The 6,447-nt window shown below is 39.2% G+C and overlaps 1 long non-coding RNA gene across 1 annotated transcript; it reads left to right on the plus strand.

The window, feature by feature from the left end:
• Window positions 1–1,787: 1,787 nt before the first annotated feature.
• LOC308656883 lies at window positions 1,788–5,421 on the plus strand. The gene is made up of 3 exons (XR_014023791.1): window positions 1,788–1,924; window positions 2,156–2,242; window positions 3,563–5,421. It is a non-coding gene; the product is annotated as an uncharacterized lncRNA (long non-coding RNA).
• The last annotated feature ends 1,026 nt before the right edge of the window (window positions 5,422–6,447 follow it).

Raw genomic sequence — 6,447 nt, forward strand, 5'->3', positions numbered from 1 at the left:
TGTAATCCTAGCTACTCAGGAGATTGAGGCAGGAGGATCACAAGTTCAAGGCCAGCCTCAGCAACTGAGACCCTGTCTCAAAATAAAAAGGGCTGGGGTGTGGTTCAGTGGGGGTAGAGTACCCTGGGTTTAATCTTCAATTAAAAAAAAAATCATGGTACTTGAGAGTCCAGCATCTTTGCTTACCTGGATAGCATGACCCTGAAGAATTCCTTTGACCATTGGAGCTTTATTTTCCTCAACTATGAAGGAGATATAGTAATACCTACCTCATTATTGTGTTTGTTAAAAGCATTTAATATAATGCCTGGTGTTTCTTGAGCTCTCAACAAATTATTTTTTTTTTTACTTTTTTGTTTGCTCATTTTAGATATACAGGACAGTGGAGTGTATTTTGACATATTATACATACATGGAGTATAACTTATTCTAATTAGGATCTCATTCTTGCAGTTGTACATGATGTGGAGTTTCAGTGGTGGTGTATTCATATATAAACACAGGAAAGTTATGTCCAATTCATTCTACTGCCTTTCCTATTCCTATTCACCCTCCCTTCCCTTCATTGTTCTTTGTCTAATGCAATAAACTTCTATTTTTCCCTCAGCCCTGCCCTTTATTGTGTGTTAGCATCAGTAAATTATTTTTATGGAATAATCATGGTGAAATATGAGGTGAAAAGTTGAAAGGGAAACATTTGGTGGGAAATATAGTAAATTTGGCTTTAGATGTGTTTTATTTGTTTAAATGTGTTTTATTTAATTGATTCATAATCTGCCAATTTCCAAAAGGAACCTGATATGGTGATTTGTAGATAAATGGAATTTATGTGCTAATGGGACATCCAAACAATGATCACCCATAGATAGCCAGAAAATGCACAGGTTGAAAACCAGGCTGGAGATCTAAGACTGAGTATCACCAAAATAACTAGTTCTTTCTGTGTGCCAGTTTGCTTTTTAAGAAAGGGAATGTTGAAGAGAAGTGTTCTGAGGATCATACTTAGAAATGAAGAGGTAAAGAAAAATTAATGTTTAGTCTTAAAGGCAAGACAAGAATGAGGGAATCAGGAGAGAATAAAGTGGAGAGAAGAGAAACATGGTGCTGGGCAGGAATGAAGCACAGAGTTTAAAGAAGGGTAAAAATAGAAAAGTCGATTAGATTTGGTTGGTTCTCGCTGGTAACCTTTGAAAGAGCAGTTACCCATGAAACCATAGATGTCCAAAGCAAGATGTAATAAGAGCCGGGCATGGTGGTACATGCCTGTAATCCCAGCAGCTCAGGAGGCTGAGACAGGAGGATCATGAGTTCAAAGCCAGCCTCAGCAATGGCAAGGTGCTAAGCAACTCAGCGAGACCAAGACTCTGTCTCTAAATAATACAAATAGGGCTGGGGATGTGGCCGGGTACCCCTGAGTTCAATCCCTGGTTATCCCCTACCCCCACCCACCCCGCAGGAAAAAAAAAAAAGATGTAATAAGAGTATGTGTGGGAGGAAAATGAAGGTCAGAATATGAGCTATTTGCTTTTTGCTGGTCATGGACCACGAAAGAAAGCTAAGAATGAGCATTCCTCAGTTTATTCTCCACCTCTTAATGTATGACTTCCATCCCGAGAGCCTGTGTTCCCAGATACTCAACATTTAGGAGATTTTTCTTTTCTTTTTTTTTTCTTTCATTTTGCAGCAGATGTGACACTCAATTCTCTGGTGTCTGAAGCATTTGTCAGGTTTTTTGTGAAATTGGTTGGACATTATTCTTTGAACATGACTGTCACTGAGCGTGGGGAGCGAGTATTCCAAAGGGAACCATTCCGTAAATCTCACACATCCCGAAGTGTACGCCACTTTCTCGATCTTTTCATGGAGACTCAGATGTTTGCAGGATTCATCCAGGACCGAGAGCTTTGGAAAAGTGGAGTTAAAGGTCAGTTTTAATCCTAGAGTTCTCTTTATTTGGTGATGGCTTAAATAGCATGAATATAATAATATAATCCAAAAACAATGTAAAGCTATAAGGGCTCAAACTTGGAAATGTTCAGTTTGAGAATTATTTATTTTGTAATATTGAAATAATATACTGGTAATAAGAATAAAGTTTTATTTAACTAATTTCCAGAGCACTGAACAGGTTTACCAACATGAGTTTTCTTTATAGGTTTGTTTGAGGTCCGGGCACTTCAGTACTTGGAAACAATTCCTGAGTCTGAGCCCAGTGGGGTGAATAGAATTTTGCGGAGTCTTGGTGAGTTTCCGTGATTTACTATAAGAGAAATGTGGCTGAAGGGGGGGAAAATGCTCTCCAGTAAGCAAAGCTCATCCCAAAGGCTTTATAATCAGATTAGTGTAACTTCAAGTAGACTTGAGCAGAAAGCATGACCCTAGTTCCAAAGTGTTTGGGAGAAAAACTCTCAGAGGTTGGAACCCCCATCAGAGTAGCCTGTTCTGATGAAGCTCCCTGAACTGTCCCTTTATGATATAAGTTTCCATACCATGATTATTAATTCTTTTTAGGCTATGTCTCTTGGATAATCTTAAAAAAACTGTGGCCCCTTTTCCCATGCAAATAAATTGTACATATAATTTTAGGGTGTTTGGACCCCCCCAAAGCCTATCCATAGACTTCAGATTAAAAACACCTGATTTAGAGGAACTCTGAGGCAAAAGATTATGCACTTCATAAAGAAACAGTTATTTATGATTTTTCAAATAGTTATCCAGTATGGTATAAGAACATTGGTGGGCTACCCTAAAACAGTGAAGAACCTGTATTGCATAATATTTATACTGGTCTTTAAAATGTATGTCCCTCATTTGATCTTGTACCTAACTAGCTGAGAGACCATAGACAAATAATGCCTTGGGCTGTTGTTTCATCTTTATACCATGGGATTAGATTAAATCAGTGGTTCTCAGATGCACTAAAGACTAATCTCCAGAGAGCCTAAGAAATTTCCTCAGGTTCTATGAAATCTCTGGGGAGTATGCTAGGTGATTTTAAATCTAAATCACTGAATTAGATTATGTCTGAGTTTTTTTTCTATCTCTGCAATTAGAAACAGGGATGTTCTGATGGTTAAACACATCATCTGATATCTCGGTGTGTCAGCTTTTCATTATCATAACAAAATACCTAAAAAAATCAACTTTGAAAAAGGAAAGGTTAATTTTGACTCATAGATTTAGAGGTTGGCTCCAATACATGGTCAGTTGGCTCCACTCCTTTGGGGCCTGGGGCATGGTGGGAGTGCAGGGCAGAGGAAGCCACTTACTTCATGGAAGAAGCAAAGAGAGACAGAAAGGGGCCAGGGTCCTAATATCCCCTCAAGGACATGCCCCCCATGACTGGCTTTCTTCTTAAAAGTTCTGCCACTTCCCAATAGTGCCACAAGCTGGGGAACAAACCTTTACTACTTCAGCCTTGGGGTACGCTTATTCAAACCATAAGACTTGAGATGAAAGCTCAATTTGGGGGATGTTTTGAATAGTTGAATTATTAATCCCTTGCCTCAAATAATTTAAGTGAAAATAAATTGAGAGTTCACTTTCTTTTTTTGCCTTTTAGGAAGCAAAATGAAATTTCTACAGAAGAAATGAAATCTTTACTTGAATGTCTCCATCCTAAATAGAACAGAAAGTGCCAAAAAATATTTTTTCTAAGGGCAGGATGCATTGAAATATTCTTCGAAATCCTTGAAATTTTAAAAGGTTAAGGAGCAAGTCAGGCTCTGAAGAAGAAGACTCTCCTGTTGCTGCTGAGTAATAACTGAAGAACTGTTGGGAGTGATCTGGAACTGATGCTCGTTACTCTGCCTCCAGCTTTTCTATTGTGGCCTTTTATGGGCTCATTCTCTGTGTTTTGTGCTTAGTCTGTGAAGGCAAGGGAAAGGCTTGTTGGTATTGCATTTATCCAATAGCTCAAAGATGAGTGTAATGAGAGAAAGGGTGAGTTTTAAGTACTAGAGAGGCCCAATTGAAATGGAAAACATTAGCCTTATACATGTAATTCTCATCTCTGAAATATCATGGCAGCTTGAAACCCATGGGAGGTTGGAACTTACAAACTGGAATATACTCATCATTTGTCTCCAGGCTTTTTTGTTTAATGCCTTCCCAAGGGTAACCTCACTTTATGTGGAAACCCTACTTTTTCAGTACTGTTAATTGAGTTCTTTATAAAAGTAAATATTTTGCAGCTTCTCCTCCACAATGTGTGGCACTTGAATAACTTATCCCTCACATGTCAGCATTAAATTTTGAGGAATTATAGCTAATATGGAAATGTCCTTGCAAGGACATTTTTGTGTGTTCACCATTTGCCATGCATTGTAGTATATGTATGTATGTCATCTTATGCAAGTCTTAAATTTGATTTTGTGTCTCCATTTTGCTAATGAAGAAACTGGAATTCAAAGAGGCATAATAATTTGGCCAAAGTTATGCAATTCAGAGCTGATGCTAGAACTTTTATTTTATGAACACAGAGAAGTTTGTTAGTCCTACAGATGGAAATTTGAACCCTGTAGGATTATAGCTATTTAAACAGTTTTCCATTAAACATACTAGAGTGAACTTTCAGCTCTGAGGATAAGGGATTTTAAATTACATGGGCCAAGAGAGGGTTTGTTTTTGTGGTGCTGGGGATAGAACCCAGGGCCCCTCACAGGGGCTCTACCATTGGGCTACACCCCCACCATAAGACTCTTCTTTGATTCTCTTAACATCATTGGGCTTTTAACTGTAATTAAATTTGACTCTGAATATGAACATTTCCTGAGCATAACCACTTAGTCACCCAGATCTTTAATATCAGAAGTAGAAGTGATTGGAAAGAGGAATTTGTCAGTGATGATGCAATTTTCATTGATAATATTATAGAAAATGTCAGGGGTTTTTTTAACTTTTGCTCATGGTTTTAACTGCCATAGAAAATATTTATTCATACTTTTAAAATCATTGTACAGTATTGTCATTATAACCCATTCAGATGTGCTTGAATGAATCTGGAGTAGATGCCATTTAAGGCTGGTGCTGTGTATAGTTCCTACAGATTTGGGTCCAGGAATAGAACTTAGCCTGTGTCTTCTAAAACCTTGATTAAGCAGCTTACACTTACCATACTCCTTACCATACTCCTCCCCATTTAATCTCTTCTTATACTCTTAAGCCTGAGGGAACAATTAGTCATTGGGTGTTTATACCTTGGGGGTAGAAAGGTTTACTGTGGTGGATCCTGGTTATCCCTCTGCAGGGAGACTTTGCTTCAGGGATGAGTCTTATGTTATCCTTGCAATCTGAAAGTCACTTCCTTTCCTTGGTCTGTTGTATTTTGTTTTCGTAATATATTGTGAATTCTGGATACGTTTGTAAAAGAATTGCTCAAGATTTGTATAAAATGTTCTTTTAATGAATAAAAACATTTAAAAAACGCACAAATCTCTCGAAGAATTTTAAACAAAATTTTTTAAGATGTAAAGATTTTTTACTTCACTTAAATCTACAGGTGGCACATTTACTTAATAGTAAATTAGAAAAATAATCCGAATCCACCGTAGACTAACCAGGCTTAAATACCGTGGCCAACATTTACAAAGGTCTTCGCAAACAAGACTGGGTCAATTACACAATGGACAGGGTATGTAGTCCGAGAATCTTCTTTGGCCTTTACCTGGTTAGTCAAAGGGAGGCAGCTTAGTCTGGGGGCCAGTAGCAAAGAATATGGCTTTGGCAGCAGCTTGAATGGATAGGAGGCAATGAGTACTTTTCTATTACCCTAGGTCTTCCTTCCCAGTTGGTACTGGGGATTGAACCCAGGGGGCCCTTTACCACAGAGCTACATCCTCAGCTTTTTTTACTTTTTGAGACTGGTCTAGCTAATTTGTTGAGGCTGGCCTGGAAATTGTGATCCTGTGATCCTTCTGCCTCAGCCTCCCTCCTGAGTCACTGGAATTACAGGGGTGCTGTACTGCGCCCAGTCTTAAAGGCAAAATGACTGGGTTTTTTGTGTGCTCTAAAGGCAAAATGGCAAGGCTTTTAAAAGTGGGCAACAAAGTGCACGAAAATCCCAGCACACCAGTGAAAAGCTTGGGAGAAGGTAGAGGTTAGAGTAAATCGAGCTGGGAAACCACTTTTTCATTTCCTGCCATATCCTGCAACCAGTTCCTCCATAAATCCGAAGGATTCTCCTGCCAGGAATCGACCTCCTGGAGGTAACAAAAGTCCCAACTCCACTAGACTGCTGCCATTCACACACAAAAAAAACGCAGCAAACCAAAGACTGAAAATTGGGTCCTTCCGCGGAGACGTCGGCGCGTGACGTCACTTCCGACCCAAACGTCATAGCCCTACGATTTCTAGCTGCAGAGCTAGCTTGCCTTCAGATTTAGCAACTGGGCATGCGCTAAAAGTCGTTGCGCGGGCGACGTGGATTACATCAGCGCAGGGCGCAGG

Source organism: Spermophilus citellus (genome assembly GCF_964194105.1).
Source record: "Spermophilus citellus genome assembly, chromosome: 9".
NCBI classification, from domain to species: Eukaryota; Metazoa; Chordata; class Mammalia; order Rodentia; family Sciuridae; genus Spermophilus; species Spermophilus citellus.